Here is a 25,783-nt window from a genome sequence, read left to right on the forward strand (position 1 = left end):
CCACCTAGTGTACAACTTCTGACTTTTCAATCGTTCCATATCAACTCATCGACTGAACCATGGTATGGCCCACATAGTGAGTAAATAAGGCTAATTTCCTCATGGTGCGTCGACCTTTGTCCGTTGGGTGGACCTTACCTTGTGATGCAACCGGTTGGACTTGGACATCATTTTATTTAATTTCACTCTTTCTAACTAATTTAAGCATTTTCTCCGCGTTGGACATAAAACCGAGTCAAGCATTTTGATGATATTACTTTCTAACTTCATTACCGCAACATCATCAAAATCTGGTGCTTGCAACACGCCATTACGGAATGCAAAGGACACCAGATTCTTTGGATGTGAAACTGAATAATACTGTGAAAGCGAATGCTATTTGCAGCTGGACATCCCGCACCTGCCAAGGATGCTCCACACATGCCGACTTGCACCACTAAGTGAACTCATTGGGTGGATCTCACATGTTGAATGAATATGGATTGGTGGTTGTCCTTATCCTAGCCTTATTCACTTGTATCAGCGACCAATCACCAGATGGATGTATTGGATTTTTGGGATGTGGTTGCAAATAGCAATTCATTCCATGAATGTTTTTTTTTCCCTCCTGATGGAATTTCATTTTGGGTCGTCATCGTAGTTAGCAAAACTCTGTTTTAAACTGTCATGCACCAAACCCGGAAATCGGATTCACAGGAATCCTGATTGTCAAATCCAGTGCCGACAGCCTCCGTAGTACCCCATTCCCGGCTCTTAGCGTCCAGACGCCAGATTCCGATCCTGGAATCCTACAAGGAGGATTTTTATTTATTTTATTTTTTTTAAACGAACATTTAACTCGTAATAAGCATAACCACAAGATTACCCAATTCACAAAGGCAACATCATCATCACATATCCACAAATATAATCATTGAGTGCAGTGCTAAAAGGAAATACATAAATCAAAAATCAATCTCCAGAAGATCACTGCACGCTCCAAGCTCAACATTGCTGCAACCTAATATCACCTGCACGCATCTATCGTGCATAAGCTTATAGAAAGCTTAGAGGGTGGTGTAAGTGTGTGCACAAGGTAAGGGCCAAGTATGCAATACAATGCCATAAATCATACAATGGAATAAATGGAAATACTGACAAGATACAATATCAGAGTAAGCAGAATTATACCAGTAAGTCCGTAAGTTACATAATATTAGAGTAAGTGGAATACAGATCAGCTATACAAAGGAGGAGTCAAAGAGAGCCAAAAATCATATACTGAGGGCACAATGCAATATTTAAATCCTGCTAAGTCCGTCTAGGCCATATAAGTGCAGAAACATAGTAACCTAAAATGCTAGGTACTGTGGCTGCAATGTAATATGCAGTGCGAATGAAATGACCATGCTGGAGTGTGAAGTCGGGTTGATAGTACGTAGTATTGCAGACTACGGGGTCCACCACAAGGGACTTCTATCCAAACCAGTCCCATACCTAAATTTGGATAGTCAGACTCAAGTAGTAAACTCCTGATCTCAGGTTAGTCGTGCGCCCAACCGAAATCCTGGTTATGCGAAGGTACACGTAACAAATAGTTACGCACCACCAACCCGAGTGAATAATGAATGAATGAATATGCAATTCCTGCTCAATAAGTCCACATATCAGTACGGTTTCTCTGTGGAAAATCACCGGGGTCTATTACATTCTAAACCAGATTGCCGCCCCATCGCGCACAACAAGGTGAGTGGAAGAAACCTCACTATCCGCCTGCCAATATCGGGCCCAGCTCGTCGATAGCGAATCCATTCCTCGAGCTGGTCAGACTCAGCCTAACATTGCCCCCTCCTCTCGGGCAGGTAAGGCCGTACCCCCTTCCAACCGACTACGACACAGTGGGAGACGCAGCCTACGGTATACGGCCCTCATGCGCTCATGCATCCACTCGGTTTAGACATTGGAGCAACCTCTGGAACCAAGAGGGTTTAGGGACTTTCACCCAGGGATATCTATAGCACCCCATGTAGAACAGATTTTCGGTGTCCCATCTGGCCATCAACAAAATACCTGTGGAGGCTATGGCCCTGATGTCGCTAGGGCGTACGGTGGTCATGCCACACAAATGCGAGATGCATGAGTCACACAGTCCAATCATGCATCAATCCTGCACATGTCGTGCTCTCATGTGGGGCAACTCCGCCTATCAGGAAGCCCCATGAACAACCTACCCTATAGCATATGCAATGGTCAATCACATCTCATAACAAACATGCAGATGATGCGTATGGGCATGTATCATGATGCTTTGCTGTCATATACTCATAATCGGTATCAAGAACCGGCATCGACAATCGATCTCGATAATGTGGACATTTAACCAGCATTACCCTCAAGGAATGACCCACATAAAGCCTAATATATAGTAAACTCATGGCCTCACACAAGGACTTAATATATAACACCATGGGCCTTATTCAAGGGCCACATATACACAACAGGTGGGCCTTACTCATGGGCTTCAAATACATGAAATGTGAGCCCTACACATAGGTCATGAATACATCAAATGCGTCATACATCATGGGCCTAATACATATCACAATGGTCTTGCCCATAGGCCACGAATACACCACAATGGACCTTGCGCATGGGCCATGAATACATCACAGTAGGCCTCGACTACGGTTCGCATATACATCATATAGGTCTCGACAATCGGAATTGACACTCGGAATCGGCCTCAACAATCGGAGTCGGCCTATATAATCGACCTTGACAATCGAAATCGGCTTCAATACTCGGCCTCGACAATCGGGATCGATCAATAATCAGCCTCGATAAATCAGTCACGATAATCAGCCTCGATCGCTAATCAGAATCGGTAAATCGGTCATGACAATCGGATCGATTGATAATTAGAATCGGCAAATCGGTCACGACAATCGGGATCGATCGATAATAAAAATCGGCAAATCGGTCACAACAATCGGATCGATCAATAATCAGAATCGGCAAATCGGTCACGATAATCGGATCGATCGATAATCAGAATCAGCAAATCGGTCACGACAATCAGATCGATCGATAATCAAAATCGGTAAATCGATCATGATAATCAGCCTCGATCGCTAATCAAAATCGACAAATCGGTCACGACAATCGGGATCGATCGATAATCAGAGTCGGCAAATTAGTCACGACAATCGGATCGATCGATAATCAGAATCGGTCATGACAATCGGATCGATCGATAATTAGAATCGGTAAATCGGTCATGACAATCAGATCGATCGATAATCAAAATCAGTAAATCAGTCACGATAATCAGCCTCGATCGCTAATCAAAATCGCAAATCGGTCACGACAATCGAGATCGATCGATAATCAGAGTCGGCAAATCGGTCACGACAATCGGATCGATCGATAATCAGAATCGGCAAATCGGTCACGACAATCGGATCGATCGATAATCAGAATCGGCAAATCGGTCACGACAATCGGATCGATCGATAATCAAAATCGGTAAATCGGTCACGATAATCAGCCTCGATCGCTGATCAAAATCGGCAAATCGATCATGACAATCGGGATCGATCGATAATCAGAGTCGGCAAATCAGTCACGACAATCGGATCGATCGATAATCAGAATCGGCAAATCGGTCATAACAATTGAATCGATCGATAATCAAAATTGGTAAATCGGTCACGATAATCAGCCTCGATCACTAATCAAAATCGACAAATTGGTCACGACAATCGGGATCGATCGATAATTAGAGTCAGCAAATCAGTCACGACAATCAGATCAATCGATAATCAGAATCGGCAAATCGGTCACGACAATCGGATTGATCGATAATCAGAATCGGTAAATCGGTCACGATAATCAGCCTCGATCGCTAATCAAAATCGGCAAATCGGTCACGATAATTGGGATCGATCGATAATCAGAGTCGGCAAATCAGTCACGACAATCGGATCGATCGATAATCAGAATCACAAATCGGTCACGACAATCGAATCGATTGATAATTAGAATTGGTAAATCGGTCACGACAATCGGATCGATCGATAATCAAAATCGGTAAATCGGTCACGATAATCAGCCTCGATCGCTAATTAAAATCGGTAAATCGATCATGACAATCGAGATCGATCGATAATCAGAATCGGCAAATTGGTCATGAGAATTAGATCGATCGATAATTAGGGTCGGCAAATTGGTCACGTCAAACAGAATCGGCAATCGGCCACGACAATCGGGATCGATCGAAATTCAGAATCGGTAAATCTGCCACGTCAATCGGAATCGGTAATCGGCCACGACAATCAGGGTCGATCGATAATTAGAGTCGGCAAATCGGTCATGTCAAACAGAATCGGTAATCGGCCACGACAATCGGGATCGATCGAAATTCAGAATCGGTAAATCGGCCACGTCAATCGGAATCGACAATCGTCCACGACAATCAGGGTCGATCGATAATTTGAATCGGCAAATCGGTCACGAGAATCGGATCGATCGATAATTAGAGTCGGCAAATCGGTCACGTCAATCGAATCGATCGATAATCGGAATTGGCAAATCGGTCGCGTCAATCAGAATCGGCAAATCAGTAAGAATGGTCTTAACAAGGCCTAAGAAAAGGTCACAATGAGGACATCTAACCATCATTGCCCATCAATGTGGACATCTAACCAACATTGCTCTCAATGAGTGGCCCACATAAGGGATTCATACACAACCTAACGGCCACACATACATCACATCGGGCCTCGCCCATGGGCCTCAAATACATCATAATGGGCCACAACCGATGGGCCTAATACACGTCATAATGGGTCGCACAATAAGGGCCTAATACACATCATAATGGGCCTCGTGAACATTAAGTCGGGCCTCATCATATGGGCCTCATATACGCCATGTGGGCCGCATCAATGGGCCACACTAATGGGCCTCATACACATCAAGTGAGCTGCATTTATAGGCCGCACTAATATATCAAGGTGGCCTCAGGGATGGGCCACAAATATATGAAGGTGGGCCATAAAACATCATATTGGGCCTTGACAAGGCCACATATACATAACAGGTGGGCCCTGCTCATGGGCCCTTAAATACACTACATGGGCCATATAAGCATCAAGTGGACCGCATTACATGAGCCTCATATACCACACGTCGGGCCTCATGGACGGGCTACAAATTCATCGAGGTGGGCCTCATGGATGGGCCATAAATACATCAAGGCGGGCCTCATGGACAGCCACAAATATATCAAGGTGGGCCTCATCATATGAGCCGCACCAAGAATCATTTTAATAGTTATAGGTGTAACATTTGTATCACTGCACACATGGCCCACGTATGATGATTAGCACTGTCCAAACATTGTCCAGGTAAATCAGTACTGTCCAAACATTGTCTAAGTAAATCAACGCCATCCAAACATTGTCTATGTAAATCAGTGCCGCCCAAACATTGTCCAGCACCGTCCAACATATTCTGGACGGTGTGGATGAAATAAATACATCATGGGGTCCCATGCTGGTGAGACAGATGGACGGCTAAGAGAAGTGCATGCGTCATGGTGGACCCTCACAAATATTGACAGTCTGGATTTAAAAAAAAAATACCACATGATGGCCCGCAATACTTGCTGACGTGAATACAGGTAGGACTCACTGAACTCGCAGACGTCCTAATAGATGGACCGTCTGATAAAACCCATAGAGCTCCACCGTCCAGCAATCGACGGTGAGAATATAGAATGTATACATCAAGGTGGTCCCATCCCACACGTGCAGTATGTGTGGGTGGGCCCCACACGAGCTACCATTTGGATGGGCGGGGGTATGTGCAGAGCACATACATAGCAGTGTGTCCATCAGCACCGTCCATGGACGGACGATGTGAGTATGGAAAACATACATGAAGGTGAGTCCCACATGGGGCCCACACGTACAGCCATGAAGCTATATATGTCACATTACATTATTGTAATATAATTTTATATTATAATATATACATAACATATATATAAAATAATATTTATTAATTTTGAAATAGGTCCAGCGTCCAGGGTCTGGACGCTGGACGGTGTGTATAAAACATATACTTATGTGGGTCCACCGATCTGGACGGTGTACCCAGCAGGTGGGTGTCCACCGTCCAGACTACGGACGGTAAGGATACAACATATTCATCATGGGTGGGTCCACGTGGTGGCCCACCAAAGCTTTGGATCAACTTGATATTTGTATTTTCCCTCATCTAGGCCTGTCCAAATGGACGGGCAGCAATGGTGGGTCCCACAATCGGACGGTGTGGATCAAACTCAACATGGTGGGCCACACACACCTCATCAACATCATCACCATACAAAGAGGAAAAGAGAGAGGGAGAGAGAGAGGAAAACAGATGGTGGAGATGGGAGGGACCCCGCCACTATGGGCCCCTCTTTGATACAAGGCATACATCGAGATGAGTCCCACCACATGTGGGCCCTCAAATGATCAAATCCACACAACAAAACAAAGAAAAACACCTACCGTTTGCAAATCTTCTAGCCTCTTTGGTCTCCCCGAGCTCCAAGGGATGCGATTCAACGGTCGAGATTATCTTTAGAGGGTGAGGATGAGAGGTAAGAAGGTGGGCCACACAAGCATTTCCATGGAAGTCATGGACGTTGGGTGTTCTCATGGTGCTTGGGAGAAAAATGAGAGAGAGATGAGAGAGAGAAAGAGGTTGTAAGAGAGAGAGGGATGGGTGAGTGATGGGTGTACTTGAAAAGGGATGGGTGGAGAGAGGGAGAGTTGACTTTGGGTTGCTTTTTGGGTAATGTGACAAGTACTTGATTGATTTGACATATTGTTGAGATTCTCTCGATATTGCAACGCGCGGTGTTTTCCTCGAACTGAACGTGGGCCCATATCTCCTTGCCTGGGTATCGCCTCGGCGCGCGAGATGTAGCATCGGAACCGCGGCGACGGCGCAGTCGCACGGGTACAAGTCTCAGGTCAAGCCGACTCTAAATAACGGGACATGACTCAGGGTTGCGCGTAAACCTCGATAACAGAATGTGGATCGCCGAAATTCGACCGGAGGACCGTGGAAGCCTACAGAACGGTACGGGTTAGGATACGGGCCTTACATAAACTCTCCAACATAAACTAGTAGAGTTTATCAACGTTTATATCTCTTTATTTTGAAAGAGAGCTTCGCTATACCCACGTGCTTGTGCAATAAAGCCCACGTATGCACTACACATGCACCAGCATGGCATGATAGGTCTCAGGCCAAAGTCCACAAAACAAGTCAACGTCACTGAAAAACTTTGTTGAAGGTTTCTAACTCATTCCCCAGTTTCCAATATTGTGGCCCACATGCAGACTGGACCAGATTTTATTTTTGGGAAAACATGTAGAAGGTAGGACCATCTTTATGGATGGAGTAGAACTCTCACATATGTGCTAAGCTGGCACATGCGTGGCATGTACCCGAGCTTTATTGCAAAGGCATGTGTACCCAGCTAAGTTCTTCCAAAGATGGGAAAAAAAATCTGGACAAACTGCATTAAACATTTGTTTCTTCAAAAATAAAATAAAATAAAATAAAATAAATAAATTTAAAGATAATTTAACAAATAGAGATTATGGTCCACCTGTTCATACAATTGAGCAAAAAGTGAAGAATTTTATTAGTAGTGGGCACACACACACACAAACATATAACCCTTTTGTTTACTCCACTTTTTTAGTCTAAACCTATCAAACTTGAACTTTTACCTAATTCAGATCTTGTGTTGTATACCATGTTGCTAACTATGGATATTTTTCAGAACAAAAAAATAATAATAAATAAATAAATAAATAATTGTTACTAACATATCCGATGTATAGTTCAGACCTTACCTTCAAAATCCTGAAAACGGTTTAGAATTTACCCACAAAAAGCAACCTTAGACAATATTACCCTTGTAGTTAGTTTTGGTAGTAGGAACTACAGGGTATAGAAGGGATTTTTTCCCAAAAGAAATGCATTTTATAACTTAACAACTCATCATCTCGTACTTTTTAACCTTCAAAAAAAAAAAAAATCTCGTTTTCAAAAGCTTGACGAGTATCTCTTTCCTCAATAGGACTCTCCTTGCCCATCTCTCTTCCTTCTTCACTTCATGTATGTCACACATGCCATGCACATAATCTCAAGTTATTATGCATGTATATTGACGCCCTATCCAAGAATCAAGTTGATCCACTAGACCAGTGGGCCAAAGTATGCAAAACAAATCTACAGTGCTGAAAATCTTTGTTGAAATTTTCTAACCCATTCCCCTATTTACAATGTTGTGGCCCACATGGAGACTAGACCAGATCTTCTTTTTGGGAAAACATATTGAAGGTAGGACCAACCTAATGGATAGATTAGATATCGCACATATGTGCCAACCTGTGTAACGTCTCGAAAAAATCTGTACAAAGACCCGAGTACCACCTTAGGCAGAAATCGCCCAGGACCAAAACCTTTAGAAATTAGGTTAATGTTAGCAAGTGCTAAACTAGAGTGCTTATGAAATTAGCACTAATCACTTTAAATATGATCTACAAGACTTAAACCGTGCAGTATCATTGATGATACATTACCCTGAAATCTAAAATCCATCCTTAAACCCGGTTGCTCTCGGGAGCACACCGAAACTCCGTATCGGACCTGGACCGCAAGTCAAAAGTCCGATGACCCCAAAACTATACAATTATGATAGCATTACTGGACTTCACAACCCTTTCGAAAATCAAGTCTTAATTGTGTCTAGAAATGCACAACTTGAGCTTGTAGCAAAGTGTGTGAGAAATGTGAATGTCTTTAGAAATGAAATCCAAATTTAAGTAATCTGAGTCATGTCGCTTGCGGGCCAAATATAAGGATTCAGACCATCAGAATTCGATACAAATATACCCTTAGATCAGGAGAAATGTCCCCTACATGTCGATCTACTTGTGGCCCTGATCGAGTGACCGTGACCGTTGAACTGAAACTGGTCCGCCACGGCTGATCTATAAACCCGATCGGAATGAAAACTCAGCCTAACCTAGATCCATGGTCAGAGAGCTTAAGTCCGACCGCATGTGAAAAAGGGGCCACCAGAAGTGCTCCGTTGGGATGAAACAAACGCCCTTTGAATATAACCTAAGTATACCTTGGCCCTGGGGCCATTTCCATCAATCCTGGGTCTATATAAGGACCTTAAACCCTCTCTCTCTCACCTCATATGAATTTGAGAAACCTTAGGGGAGAGAGGAGAGAAAAGAGAAGGGAAAAGAGAGAAAGTGAGAGTGAGAGTTGAAGATTCTTCCTGGGATTCGATCCCGCTATTTCACGCACTCAACCACCATTCCTGTATCGTTATACAGGCGATTCCGATTCCGTTCTTAGGTAAGAAAACCTAACCCTAATCTATTTTAGGGTTTCAGATAGTGTAAGTTATGAAATAGCTAACCTAATTTATGCTATAGGTTGCCAATACGCCATTGACAAAGACTGAGTGTCTAAAACGAATCTGTTACGCGTTTACCGACGTAAGGTGCGGACTATAAACGTATAGGTTATGGTTTTCAAGACTTTTAATGTTGGTTAATGGTTTATTACTGATGTGGGTACTATTTCACATGTCAAATGCGATGTTTGTCTCGTGTTTCAGATATATATGAAATATATTGAGTTTAGTGTATTCCATGTATTGGTAAAAATGATCGTATATGTATGGAATTTGAAATTGTGTTTGCCATAATTAATTTCTGTATATATATGCAAGTTGTATGTGTAACAACTCCTTGATGAAAGGATTTGTCTAAATACATGTTATCCCAACATACGTCGCGTATGTTATAATGTGTAGCCTAGGTACTTGTGAAAATGTCTGAATGAGTGGAGGATTTGCATTTGTGCTCGCCATAACAAATTATTGTGGGTATATGATTATTGTGTAGGTGGCAACCCCTTGGTGAAAGGTTTTGCCCTAATACACATTATAATCAACATACGTTGTGTATGTTAAAAAGGTGTAGTTTAAGTGTTCGTGAAAATGTCTGAATGAGCAAGTACTTGGCATCAGGTACTTTATATGAGTGTTGAGATAAGATTCTTAACTACCTTGACTATGTGTATGATTTTCTTCATGCAACTTATATTATATTATCTGTTTTACTTATGAAATGCGCATGTGTGAATTCCTGTGTATGTTGTACTTCATAACACGCTCAAATGGTTGTAGGATTGGAATTATATGTTTATTACTGCTTTGACTATTTCATACGAATACTTGTTGGAATTAGATAAGTTTGGGACTGCGATATAGTCCAGGCAATCGGGAACAGGCCCTGATTTGGTGGCTGAGGTTGTTTTCGCCCCACAGGACGTGTTCGATGAGTCCGAGTCGTACTTTGGTTGCCGACAGTGGTTAGGCCACACGGAGTGCTTACGCACTTCATGTTGATCAACTCAATGTGCGCTCATAATAGTCGAGCTCGTCAAGTAACCCGATTGACCTGATGTATGTTCACCATGTGTGGACGCTACTGCTTGAATCTAAAGTACCAAACTCACCAGTGAAAACCCCTTTAACCTTGGTACCTCGATCCGCTAAGACTCATGAGCCGGGCATGGTAGTATGGGACACCGTGGTCGAGCTGTCAGCCTACGCTAGGGTGACGAGCCTCCCCATAGTGTCCAGTGAGCAACACAGCCTCATGAGCCGAATACGGTGGTATGAGACACCGTATTCGAGCTGTCGGCCTACATTGATAAGGTGACGAGCCCTTTGTAGTGACCTCAAGCGTACGCTAAGACTACGTAAAGGCGACGAGCCCTTACGTTGCAGCAAGAGTATAAACCAGGCCTACACTGATAAAGTGATGAGCCCTTTGCAGCGACCTAGAACCGCAACATCATATGAGAATTGCTAGGACTGACGATCCTAAAATGGATCATTGTTTGGGAATTGATATAAGGGAGGTACCTTAGTGTGAGACCCGACCCGAGTTTGCATGTGTGCATGTGTGTGTGTGAGTATGCATTCCGTCCATCTTGATCCTGCGGTCCTACCGGTCGAATCCTGGCTACCCGTGACCCTTAGATAGTGTTTGCGGTCATCCATGAGCCCAGTCATAAAGACCCGACTCGGATCGAGTTGAGACCTATACCATTGTGACCGCATCGTCGTTGCGATTCCAACGACGCGTCTTGTGCATTCATCCGACTTATAGATCAAAAGTTGTGAGCATTTCATCATGTGGCCCACTTTTTGTACAAAAGCATATGGACCACTCTCAGGCACAAGTTCCCATGCACACCACCCACACACATTACAATTCCCATGGAATAAACACTACCCATCCTAAACACTACCCACACCTAACCTACCCTAGCAAGCATTGTTTGTATCACCATAGGTCATGATTTCTTTCTCTAACCAAGGAGGGAGAGTAATGATGACTCCCCTACAACCTTCCCTTCCTCTCTCTCCTCCTTCATTCTCTCATTTTCCTCTTCCATTGAAGAATTTCCAGCCCTCCCTATCCCAATTTCCAGCAACTTCCCCTTCCTTTCTTCCTCCATCTAGCCACCACAAATTTATCTTGACCATTGAACCTTTAAGCTTGGAGCTTGGAGTACCTAGTGTTGGTGGTAGCTTGAAGATTTAAGGTGGGTGATTATAATTGTTGATCTTATTTTCTACCCTTTGATCTTTTTTTTCTTTCTAGATGGATCATATGGGACCCACCAATCCATGGTGGGGATCCCATTTGATCCCATGGATGTGGCCCTTTGGCCCATCCTACATGCATGTCATGATCCATGATGGGGCCATTCTCCATGGACCCCATCATGATGTATTTTATAATCCATTCCATCTTAAGGTCATTTAGACCCTAAGGATCATGTTGGGATGGCATCCCAACCATCCATAACAATTATATATCATGCATGTAGTGATTTTATGTTGCATGTAAAATCAATGTAGTTGTATGGGTATGATTCACTCTTGGGAGGGCCCACTAGTGGCGGAGCCCTACCCCCATGGCCGGATTACTCTCTTTCCTTCTTTTCTTTCTCTGATGTATGGATGATAGTGTGTGTGTGGCCCATTTATAGTGGGCCTTGGATGTCCCAAAATAAATAAAAATAAAAATCCAGCAAGGTGGGATGCTCTTATCACCTAACTCCATGATCATCGGACACCTTAATCAAATGCATGCAAGTGTCCTAGTTCTAGTATGTGATCTGGACTTATGTGGGGCCCACTGAGGAAGGCCACACACCCTTTTTATGGCTGGGATTATTGAGATATAGGCTGATGTGTCCAGCCATGTATTGCTGTCCAAAAACTTGGACTGTTGCATGGATTGTCATGTTCAATCTTTGGCATGGATTTTTGGATCATGATTGTCATTATTTTCTTTATAAGTATAGAGTGTAATGAGAAGGTGTGGACCCCACCATGAGGTGAGATGGGTCATACCTCAGATGGTCCATGATATGGTACCCAAAAAGGAGGCCCATAGGGGTGGGCGGTCCACCTTGTTAGGCTGTCCAACCCACATGTATGGAGGGAAAACATACATTTCAGCTTGGTTTCTCTGAAGGATGGGCCACTTTCATGGACCCCACCTTACTTTATTTTATGAAGAAAATACTAAACCTCCATTTTTCCCCTCTTGGATGAAGGTTGGGCCCACCTTATTGGGTAAACAATGCATGGACAGCAACATCCCTTCCTGAACAGATTGAAATTCCTAATTTAATTAAAATATTTATGAGTATCCAAAAATCATAAAATTTTACAGAGAGGTGGTTCACTTATGGTAGGACCCACATACAAAATTTTGGGGCCAATGGACACCTGTACACACCATGGTGGTGGCTGGACTGGCCCATTACAATACGGTGTCCAGATCAGTCCGATTTTTAGGACAGATTGATTTCTTTAAATAAATTAAAATATTTATATATGTCTAAAAATTCTGAAATTTTGTGGAGATATGTTCCACCTATTCTAGGACCCACTTACCAAATTTAAGAGCCAATGGACCTCTATGTACACCGTGGCAAGGGCCGGACTGGCCCACCACGTTGGGACGTCCAGGTTAGTCCGATTTTCTGGACAGTCTATTTTATTTAAATAAATTAAAATATTTATAAGTGTCCAAAAATCTTGAAATTTTGTGAGGGTGTAGGTCACCTATGGAAGTATCACTCTGTAAAATTTTAGATCCAAAATACATTTGAGTTGCCCGTGGTATGGCTGGAAGTGGTCTGCTAGGCAAGGACGCCCAGGCTGGGGCATCTAGCCTGCTTCGTGGGCCCACCTCGATGTGTTGAATGTCCCACCACCCATCCATGTAGGGTCCTTAGGGGATTGATCATACTTGCCCCCTTTTTATTCAATTAGAACACATTAGGTGGATTTTTGGGCCATATACCCCAGGCCCATAGGACTGCCTACACATGGGACATCCCTGCCTTAGGCTACTGCTGGGCTTGCATTCTAACAAATGGCCCATTTCATATATGTATTGTATATCCTCTCTCATCTGGTGGGGCCCACAGTGATGTGTGTGAGCCATCCAGAATTAATTATACTAAGAAATACTTCTAATGCTGAACTCCAACCAACCCAGAAATTTGGGTGGGCTGGAATTTGGCATTGAGCCCAATAACTGTTGCTTATAGATGTTCTTTGGGGCAATATGGCCCACTAGATTTGAGGAGGATTTATCTCAGTATCTTATCATCTTAATTTTTATTTTTTGGGCTTAATTAGTGTATGATTAAAGGCCCATCCCAAATAGGATTCTTCTTGGGCTAGTCTCTTAGTTAAGTAAGGGCTTTATAGCCTTGGTTGGGCTGGAACTTTTGATAGGCCCATTGAACCCTTGGGTCCTATATTTACCATGTCATTGTGATGGGCCTTATGGGCCAAATACTCAAGTAGTTGGGCCCTTGTTTGCCTACTATAATAAATCCATACTTGGGCCGAGATGTGAGGCCCAACTTACATGTGTTAAAAATTTAAGAATTTCCCATATGTTGGGATAATGGGCTGCTCATTAGGCCTACCACAATGAATGAACCTATGACCCTTAAGGTTGGGCCCTAACCTTGCTTAAGGGCCCACCAGGTTGCCTTTGTTTTTGGGCTTAGTGTATGGCCCACTAGGCCATGGGTTGATTGTGCCTTGGACCTTTCTTTGCTTATATAGTAGGCTACCTTTTGGGACCCAGTTGAGGTTGGATGTCCTCCTTGGTGGCCCTAAGGTAGGCCCATAGAGGCCCTTATAGGTGGTTAAAGGACCACCTTGGGCCTGGCTAGGACTGTTCCTCCTTAGGATTTTGACTCTCTTAGTTTGTGGGTCATCCCAAAGTACTGGGCTCCCACTAGAGGACTTCTCTTCTTCTTAGAATACCTGTCGATGTGCCTAGATCTTGACCCTCCTTGGGACAGACGATTTCATATTCCTCAGGTAGCACACTTACATCGTTGCAACCCATATGCATCATCTGTATGAATTGATTGCATTGTATAGTGGTCATTCAGGGATGGAGTTTCTTCCCTTTTGCACATTGAGTGCCTGAAACTTGTGCATGATTTGTGTGTGCGACTCATGCATTGGCATCGCATTTCATGAGGATACCGCCATTGCTTCATCAGGGCCTTGCCTCCACAGGGACATTTGTGGATGGCCGCATGTGTGGACACCGGAAATATTACTTGAGCATACTGGGTGCGTAGGATGCCCATGGGTGAGATTCCCAAAACTTCCATGGTACCAAGGATCTGCTCCAACGCCGTGATCGGGTGAAATACATGAGCGCACGAGGGCCTTATACCGTTAGGCCGCGACTCCCACTGACGTGTAGTCGGTTGGATAGGGGTGTGGCTTTACCTGCCTGGTGTAAGGAGGCATTGCTAGGCTGAGTCTGACCAGCTCGTAAATGGGTCCGCTACCTTCAGGCCTTGTTGGTGATTGGTTGTCCACAGGCTGGTAGTGAGGTCTCTTACGCTCGTTTGACTGTGCGGGGTCTGCAGAGCGGCAGTCATTCAGCAGTGTAATGGACCCCGGTGATTTCCTTATGATTGAAAATGTACTTGACTTATGGTTTGGATATGAGCACTGACATTACTTACATCGCATTAGCATTGGTTGTACAAGCCCCCCCCCCCCCCTTTCATACATTGCCTTGGTATGGCACTCATTACTTATTGCATCGCATTCATGGTAAGCCTTGGTAAGACTAGTGATATGTTCATTGATTATGCTTCTCTCCTTATACCTCCTACTATTCTTCTGTGCACCATGGTCCCACACTTATACCACCCTCTAAGCTTCTATAAGCTTATGCACGATTGATACGTGCAGGAGACTCTAGGTAGGCGCCGTAGCAGCAGAGCATGGAGTAGAGTTGAGCAGTGAGGACTCCAGTGTTGCTGATTTCTCTCTCTTTTCCTTTCTATTCTCATGTATGTCCTTTTGGACCTTTTGGATGATTGTAAAAGTTCAAATTTTTAGTGGATTTTGTGATGTGTGCCTTTGTTATTCTCAGATATACTTGTTGTGATCTTGGGTATGCTCGCATTGGAAGTGATTATATTGTTATGAAAATCCTCCTCGTAGGATCCCAGGATCGGAACCTACCTCAGGAGCCGAGAATGGGGTACTACGGAGGCTGTTGCGGCCAGAACCGGCCATCGGGTTCCTTGTGAGTCCGGTTACCGAGTCTGGGGCGTGACACTTAGCTTCCCAATCCTTCTGTGTGAAAAGGACTAATAAGAACTTGGTAATCATACTCATGCACTGCATTGCATGTGCCGTTTGGCGATGTGTAGAGAGCACGAGGAAGTGACTGACATGCGCGACCGTTAGATGAAGATTACTCAGGGAGTGCAGGCGAGGGCATCCATCATTTATTCATACCATTCCTGCATTAATCAGAGTACTTAGGGATGTTCGATTGTATTGTCTTATCATTACTGCTTGACTGAATTGATAACATGTTAACCTTTGCTTTATTGTTTCACTGAGTTGATCACTCACTCCCACGTTACGGGACGGTGTTTTAAACACCAACCAGACTCTGTCCTAGTTGCAGATGGAGACCCAACTGATGAGGCAGAGGCGGACTTCGCAGACGATGAGGATGCTTTCTCATATATGCAGTATTCAAGCGGGTTCTTGTAGACCGTTCTGAATCGACGGGGCTTCAGGGTTATACTTGTAGTGGACTATTATATTTTGACATTTTGTAATTTGAAACAATACATGTAATTATTGACCTAGCAATGCATACATACTTTGGGGACTTATACTGATTTATAGAGTTATACATATTCGTTTCAGTCTTCTGCTTGCGTATTACAACTGTCCCTCGATTATGTTTAGCTGATTTGGCTTAATCTTATTCATGTTTTATGCACTAATACAGACAACATTTAATCATCATTAAATATGTTGCATAAGTGATGCGTTGGGACTCAGGAGTTGGACTTCTACTCGAACCCCGATTTTCAGGGCGTTACAACCTGGGACACTTGTATATGAGCTTTATTGCACACACATTGGCACCTAGCAAAGATCTTAGAAAGATGGGAAAAGCTCATTTTTTTCTAGAGAAAATTGAGTTAAACACTTTTTTTTTTTCAATACAACACATTTTATTGAAAACAAACTCGTGGAGACATTAAAAAATAGAGTGTGGTCACCACCCATTGATACAATTGAGTAGGAAATGAATTTTTACATAGAGACAAATTGATTTATATGATAATTATTTGGAAAGGATAGATTTAGTAAGCCAAGGAACATCGTTCGACTCATACTGTATAGAAATTCTAACTTTTATATGAAATTTTATATTTTAACCTTATTTATATATAATATATAGATGTGTATAGGTACACTTAGAGCCCTTCGGTTCACTCTGTTTTTTTTTTTTTTTTCCTTTTAAGTCCAAAACCCATCACACCTAAACTTTTACAGCATTCAGATCCAGTGCTGTTTTTTTTTTTTTCTTTTTAAGTCCAAAACCCATCACACCTGAACTTTTACAGCATTCAAATCTAGTGCAGTATACTGTTTTGCTAACCATTGTCATGATTCAACAAGAGGCCATGCTAAGGAATGGAACATGTCAAAGATCCAGACGGACTGCTCCATGATAGGGATCTAGGTCATTCATCAGTTAGGGTACATGCCATGGACAAAAAATAATGTTGGTCTGCTAATCAAGTGATCATTTTTGTTCAAGAAAAATTGACAGTTATAAAAAATTGTACTTTTGTGGAGCCAGTAATGCATTTTTACATGAATAATGCATTACAGTATAATGTATTATTTCAAAAGCTCATGTTTGGATGGTTCATGGTCTATATTCTATATAACCCACGTAGTGTTTGACTAATTTTACCCTCGCAATTAGTTTTCTCCAAATAGATAACTTTGAATATTAAAAGGACGTGTGAAGACATTGTAAATGAAGTTAGGGGTATTTTTTGAAAAAAAAAAGTGATTGATATTCGATGTACAATTCAGATTTTAGCTTTAAAATCCTAGAAACGACTTAGATTTTATTCGGAAAAAGCAAGTAGCCATCGACAAATTTTACTCACATAATTAATTCCAATGGTGAGAATTGCATGACATGAAAAGTATTTTTTACCGAAGGAAGTGACAATTTTGTACTTAACAAACTCATCATCTCCTACTTTTTAACCTTTCTAAAAGTTCAATAACTTTCTCTTTCCTCAATTGGACTCTCTTTCCCCCCTTTCTTCCTTCCTCTCTCTAACTATGCAGCACATGTCATGCACCCTATTACTATAATCTCAAGTTATTATGCAAGTATAATTAATTAAATTCTTAATTTCTAACAACCTAATTAGAATTATAATCTTAATTCATTCATAGGTAATTCCATGAGCCTCTCTCTCTCTCTCTCTCTCTCTCTCTCTCTCTCTCTCCCAGCCATCTCTCACACTCTCCCCTCATCTCTTCCAGCCCTTCATCTCAAAAGTAGCAACCAAAGGTAGACCACATATCATTTGTTGTTCATCTTCATGCCCATGATAGAATGGTTATGGTAATCATTTTTATTGACATTTAAAAGGGATTGGCAAATAAAGGTGGGAACAAATCGAAATGATATTGAATATCAATGGTTTGATTGGGCTAAAATTAGAAATGGATTGTTTGATTGGGGCATGTTTGAAGATCACAGTTCGATTAGATCGATATTTAAGTTGAATGATTTAATTTGAATGACACTAAAGATCAATGTTGTCAAATCGCATATGTAATTGCACATTATATATTTAATTACTTACTATATTATGTTTACATAAATTTTAACAAAATAATCAACAAGCTACATTAAGAGAGAATTAATTATTAAAAAATTCATAGAAAATTTATTGATAAGTAGATAAACAACTTAAAAGTTACAACTTACAACTTAATGTACAAATACAATTTACAAAAAACAAGCACAACTTATAAAATATAAATAAATAAACATGCTAACATAGGACACTAATATAATAATACTATATACATTGATTGTTGCCATTGTGGCATCTGATTACCATTATCATCATTATCAAAGTCATCTCCTTCTTGGATGTATACTTCATCTTCTTTTGTTTCTTCATTATTGGTTCCCACTAGTACTCCATTTACATCTAATGGTTGATCTTGATCATCTTCTCTCTTCTATCTCCTCAATCGCATCTACCACCTGCCTTTGACTGCTACTGCTCCCCCTCAACAAAATTATGGATCACTTCTGCCTTTGTCCGATCGACAAAATTGAAGAATATGGTCAGATTAAAGGTACAGGCAACTGACTAAAAATGGAGATGACATTTGGTTGTCTCATCTCTTATTTATAATATCTAAAATGAGCCTATAATCATTCTTTATAGTTGAAGTGATCCATAATTTTGTTTTTAGCTCTCTCCATTGCATAATAAATGTAACCCATTCATGGCTTCTCATCTCCGGCTATCAATCATAAAACGGTCACTATGGGTTCTGATTATTTTAGTCAATTTAGCACTTGTGTCCAAAAATATTATGAAAGGATGGTTTGTTGAATTAACTTCGCTTAATTTATCCATGTACTCTATGATTTTCTTCTGAATTCTGGGGTAATGTTGGACAAACTCTTGCATTTGATCCTGGCGTATGTGTAAGGTTTTTGCTTGTGTAGTGCAATGTCACCGGCACTTATAAACCCACATACCACACACAATACAATAGTGCATGTACTTCTAACCTAGGTCATTCGATTTGGGTTTCAAAGAAGAAGATTGGAAGAAGAATGCATGATCTTGTACACTTGTAAAGGCTAGAGAGTTATAACTGTAGAGACTAGAGAGACTTGAACACTTACATTTGTAGATACTAGAGAGAGTTACACACTTAACACTTGTAGAGGTTAGAGAGTTACACACTTACACTTATAGAGACTAGAGAGAGAGAGAGAGAGAGAGAGAGAGAGAGAGAAGACTTAAGTTCTAATCTTCTTGAATCTTGAATCTTAAACTTGTGTTGTTCTTGTATAGTTATACTTTTGCGGTTGTACATTCTAAGTTGTAACTTGTAGTTGTAGGCTTGCTTGTACACTTGTAGCTTGTTCTTATAAGTTAATTTACAAGTTGTAAGTTCACTTGACTCCTCTCTTGAGTCTTGAAAAAAAAAAGGTTGAAAGAGAGAGTAAGTAAAAAAGAATGAATGGAGCATGAAACTATGAGAGAAAAATAAATAAGAATGAATGATGAATCTAGGTCTAAGAATGAGAATATGAGATTATATGAGAATAAGTGAGTGAGATATTATGATTTATGAGAGAATGTGAGATATTACAAAAAATAATCTAAGTCTTAGAATGAGCAAGAAAAAGGGAGAATGAATGAAAGAATGTAAGAGAGAGAGAGAGAGAGAGAGAGAGAGAGAGATGAGGATGAATCAATGAATGAATGACAAATAAAATGAAAAGAATAAGAATAAATGAATATTACTAAATGAATGAATGAGAACTAAAACTATAAAAGAAATAGGAGGAACCGAAAAAGAAATAAAATGATCTCGAATGATGGTATTCTTAAATCTTGATCTTTGAATACTTCAACCTTAAACTTCAAATTCGAAGTTCGAACTTTGATGATATTCTTAAATCTTGATCTTGGATAGGAAATGAAAAGTAAATGTAATAGAGAAACTTGAAGTCTTGGAACTCAAAAGAGTTGTAGTCTTGTAGAGAGATTAGATTAAGAGAGAGAGTAAAAGAGACAAAAGTGAGAGATTGTAAGCTTTAGAGAAGAGAATAGTGAAAATGGAGGATTTTGAGTGCCTGTTTATAAAAAAGTGACCAAAATTTTTATTTTTTATTTTAAAAAAAAAAAGGAAAAAGAAGAAGTCCCAATGGTCATATTTTTGACCGTTGGGCACTATGCAATCGCATGCTCGCATATACAATCACATAGTACTCGTATTTAAGAATATGCAATAGGATACATACTATGTGATCGCATTTGACAACGTTGTCAAAGATGAACGGTCTTATTTTTCAAAATTGAAGATGAATGGTCCAATTGAGGCAACATTAAAGTTCAATAATCCGATTGGGGCACTATCAAAGATGAACAGTTCGGTTGGGCCATCAGAAATAAGTTGGGGCGCAATCCTTAAGGGCCTGTTTGGATTCGCGGTTAGGCGTGTATTACATTGTATTAACGGGTCTGATGTGACATTAGCAATGTTTGGTTAAGAGTAGCCAACCATGGTATACAAAGCGCGCCAATACATGGCGGAGCCAGAATTTCTGACTGGCGGTATTGTACTGTCAGTGCTGTTCACTGCCACTTGTACAACGTCTTCTTGCACTGCAACAAAACCTACTGTATTTGTAAATCGTACTATCCTACGTAGCCGTCCCCATCCAAACCTACATGCAGGCATCAGCATGAAATAGAGGATATGTGCGAGACTTCCCAGCCATCCATCGAGAGGGCTCACCAAAGATACAATTCATGATCTGAACCATCTAGTCCATAAAACAGGTTTCTCTTACAACCCAAACTACTATATTTGAACAAAAGAAATGAAAGGTTAAAAATAAACTAGTGAACCACGCTCAATGGTCAAATCGAGCGGTAAGGATGGTACGACATTCTTGATCTCCACAGAAGTTCACATCCACCATCACGTGTGACGATGTGTGGCTTGGATCTCACACACATGTGGCCTAGGTATACATGAGACATCATGCAGCGGTGCAAGGGTAGGATCAGCTGACAAAGAATCCCAAGGGACGCGAGAATTAGTTTCTCCGATCTAGAATCATACACGCTGCACGTGTGCAATGTCTGACTCATTGTCCAATATGCCCCGGGCCCACCATGTGATCACCAACTGATTGAACAATTTCAACCATCATATTAGTGCAATGGACTACATTCAACTGATCAAACTTTGGCGGTATATATGAACAATCCGTACAAAGCTGCTATTTTATGTTGAACGTTTGTACAATACACGAGCCTAATACTTCGTATCCAAACATTGATCTGTACAAGATATTGTATACTTGCCCACACAATACCTCCTATCCAAACATTGAATAATGGCATGGTGATAAGGATGTATTCTGACAACTGTCCAATGTCTACATGAACAGTACCCAAATACAATGCAATATAATACAATACACGAATCCAAACAGGCCCTAAGCAACTAGCTCCGAGAGGACTGGAATTATAGATGAATGGTCTAGTCAGGTTGATATTGGAGATCAACTGTTCAATTAGACGGATCTTGAAGATCAACCACAAGATTAAATCCAATTACAATGATATCAAAGATGAACAGTTGGTTTGCAAATATTGAAAATAAAAAAAGAGGGTCTTGTTACATTGAAATCTAGATCAACAACCTGATTGAGCCAAAGTTAGAGATGAATGGTCTGATTTGGCCTATATTGAAGATAAAGTGCCCAACTAGACCATGGTTGAATATGAATGGTCTAATTAAGTAATGTTAAAAACAAACACTCTAACTCTACAAGTATCAATGATTAACTGTCAGATTTAGCTAAAATTGGAGATGAATTGTATAATTGGTTGAACAAAAATGAACGGTCGGACTGGACTGATTTTAAAGGTCAACATTATCATTTGAACTGATATCAAAGATAAGCTATCTGACTGGGCCAAAATTGGAGAGGAAGAGTTCTATCAAGATGAGATCATTGACCAATGGTCTGATTGAGCTGATATTGAAGATAATAGTATGATTGGTCAATTATAAAAGATGAGCTATCAAATTTGACCAAAATTAAAGATGATTGGTATTGAAGATCAATGGTACGATCGGTGAATATCAACATATGATTTGACTAATATCAGAGATGAGTGGGCACAACCTTACTTGAACAGGATCTGTTCTATAGGCTCGTACTTCTGTATCCTTAAGTGCTAAGGAGGCAGGCAACCAAGTCAAGTGGATGAGATAGGACCGTTAGCTAAAAAAAAAAGAAAAGAAAGATGAGTGGGCTAATTTGGCTAGAATTCGGAGATGAAAGGTGTGACTAATATTGAAGGCCAATGGTTCCATAGGGCGGATATTGAGGTTCAATGGTATGATGGGACAAATATCAAAGATGAATGGTCAGCTTGAGCCAAAATTGGAGATGAACGGTCCGATTGGGTCGATATTGATGATCAACGATCCAGTTGGGTGGATATTAAAGATCAACGGTATGATTGGAATGCTAACAATTTGGACATCTAAATTGACCAAAATTGAAAGTAATGGTACGATTGGTTCGATATTGAAGATCAACTGTCTAATTGGTTGTAGATTAAAGGTCAATGGTATGATTTCACTGATATCAAAGATGAATAGTTTGATTTGACTGATATTAAAGATGAATGGTATGATTAGACTATATTTGGAGTTGAACGGTTTGATTGGGGATGTTATGATCAACAATTTGCTTGGGTTAATACCAAAGATGAATGGTCTGATTGGAGTGATACTGAAGCCTATAGCTCTTATGTGAATGATATTAAAGATCAATTGCCTCACTAAACCAAAATTAAACATCAACTAACTAATATCGTCCAGTTTGTTTGGTCCCAATTAGGATACAAATGGTCTAACCGAGTTGTATTCATATCGATAGTATGATTGAGCAAATGTTAAAGATATTCATTTCGATAGTATCATTGAGCAAATATTAAAGATCGACGGTTAGATTGTAATGATATTAAAGTACAATTGTTTGATTGGGACAAAATTGGAGATAAATGGTTCAATTGGGCCAAGATAGAATATTAATAACTAGGTTAAATTAGATTGAATATTAATAGATTGGTGAATCAAGCAATTTATCTACAATTCCATCCTAATTGGACCATTAATCTTCAATATTGGTACAATTGGACCGTTTAACTCCAATTTTGACCTAACTTGACTATTGATCTTAAATCTCGTTAGAATAAGAACAATCAACTGATCCAATCAGACCGCCCATCTTCATTATCGGCCTAATTAGGTTGTTGATCATTAACAATGACTCAATTGGACCATTCATCTTCTATTTCAGCCAAAGATAACTATTCAACTTTAATATTGGTCCATTTTAACCATGGGTAATCAAGATTAACCCAATCAAACTACTCATCACCTACTTCACCTAGTTAGACTGTTAATCTTCAAATTGGTCCAAGCAAACCATTGATGCTCTATAGCATTCATATCGGACCATTTGATTTTGACATCAATCTAATCAACCCATTCATCTTCATTATTAGCACAATCCAACTGTTCATCTTCAATATTGGCCTGATCACTTTGTTGATTATTAATATCAACCTAAATGGGCCATTTATCTTCAATTTTGACCCAATCAGATTAGCCATCTTTGATATCAGACCATTTTAACCATTTATCTTCAACATCAACCAAGTTGGACCGTTGATCTTAAATATCAACCCAACCATACCATTCATCTCTAATATCAACAAATCGACAAATTGTTCCATCCACCAGGACCCACCTTTTATTGTTGATCCCTAAAAAACCATTTTTAATCTCATACTATTTAACCATCCAATAAATGGAGGGGTACGCATCAACAATAGCCCCATGGAGGATCCTAGCAATATATAGGTATGATTTTACTACAATGGATCGTGGTTAGTAATCTAACAGAATGGGTGTGTAAATAAAAGAGGAGATCATCGTCTTCTTCCCTGCAATAGCCCTTGAATCCACAAGGAGAGAAAATCTAGAGAGAGAGAAATAAAATTAATATTATTAATGAAAAGTGTTTCTTACCATGTATCTAATGGGCTTATATAAGCAAAGACGGCTTAGTATTCATAGAGAAGTAGCCCTCAATTTGCAGTTACGTTTCTTCCAAATTCAACTTGAAGGTAAAGTAATCAGACTTTTGGAGCCAAGAACCTTGCTATGAATGATAAGGAAAGAAATTGCAATTTGATTTTCCCTTTGTCAAACTAATAATTGAAACTCACATTGATAGTGCATACAAACTCACCATTAGGAATGCTTAGACTACAATCCTTGGCACAAACAAAGCCTAGAGGGCCAGTCTATCTGTCACGTTGCATTATATATTGAAAAAACCTAATGCGTTTGTCATCTTTTTCCCTAAGTTTTCAGACCACTATCTTTGACACGTAACACACATGTAAGAGGCCCAATCTGATTCCAGATGACCTTGGATGGGCCTTAGGCTAAAATCACACTAATCAGAAAACCTCAAACGTCGGCATCATTTTTTTTAAATTTTATTTTGAGAAAAAATGCACCAATTTAATTTTGGTTTTACTTGTTTTTAACTATTCATTTCCTTTCCTCAACAGTCCTCCATTCAAGGTTTGCTTAGTGATTAGTTTGGTTATTGTATGTGTGGGACACATGTACAAACAAGGTTCTGATAACTTGAGGGAAAAGAAAGAAAGAAATAGCATAGCTTTTACATATTTATATTTCAACATAAAAAGGAAAGCAGCTTAAAGTCAATGATTTTATTTTAATGACTCTGTCACAAGCTTTTCAAAGTGTGATTCGAATTTGTGGGCTGTTTAAGGCCAACCCAGGCAAGTCAACTCAGCCTGTTTTTTTCTTAAACTCTGATTCAATGTTGTTGGTGTTTGTTTGGTATTCCTCCTACATTGCTTACAGAATCTCTTTGTCAAAATAGGTGGCCGTGGATGTAATGAAAGACTTGGCAGTTTCAGCATGCATGGGAATCACGAATTGCTTGCGGGTTCCACTTCAACATCACATGGGCTATCTTATAGATTTCAAGAGCAATATTGCGAGTTTGAGGAGCCATGCAAATGAGCTAGCGATGAGGAGAACAGACATTGAAAAATGAGTGGTCGTAGGTAAAGCAAATGGTGAAGCGACCACTGAAGAAGTTCGAGGGTGGCTAGCAAGAGCAGATAGCATGGAAGAAGATGCAAAGATGGTAGAGGAGGAGGCAGGAGTAAACAAGAGATGGCTGAAGGGGTGGTGTCCAAATTGGATCTGGCGTTATGAGTTAAGCAAGAAAGAAAAATTGAAGTTATATGCTATTGTTAGTCACTATGGTAAAGGGGGTGTTTGAAAACACTACAACAGCTAAGCGCCGCTAAAAGACCCAAAAAGCGCCGGTAATTATAATAGTGGCGCTAGCCAAGCGCCGCTAAATGGATATGTCGGGAAAAG

The 25,783-nt window shown here is 40.6% G+C and overlaps 1 long non-coding RNA gene and 1 pseudogene across 1 annotated transcript; one reads left to right on the forward strand and one right to left on the reverse strand.

Annotated features, from left to right (window-relative positions):
• Positions 1–7,812: 7,812 nt before the first annotated feature.
• Positions 7,813–16,950, reverse strand: LOC131241525 (uncharacterized). Its single transcript, XR_009169093.1, has 2 exons — positions 16,567–16,950; positions 7,813–8,439 (listed from the first exon to the last, which is right to left on the reverse strand). It is a non-coding gene; the product is annotated as an uncharacterized LOC131241525 (long non-coding RNA).
• A 5,508-nt stretch (positions 16,951–22,458) lies between these two features.
• Positions 22,459–22,604, forward strand: LOC131241913 (small nucleolar RNA U3; annotated as a pseudogene).
• Positions 22,605–25,783: the final 3,179 nt, after the last annotated feature.

This window comes from Magnolia sinica, chromosome 3, assembly GCF_029962835.1.
Source record: "Magnolia sinica isolate HGM2019 chromosome 3, MsV1, whole genome shotgun sequence".
NCBI classification, from domain to species: Eukaryota; Viridiplantae; Streptophyta; class Magnoliopsida; order Magnoliales; family Magnoliaceae; genus Magnolia; species Magnolia sinica.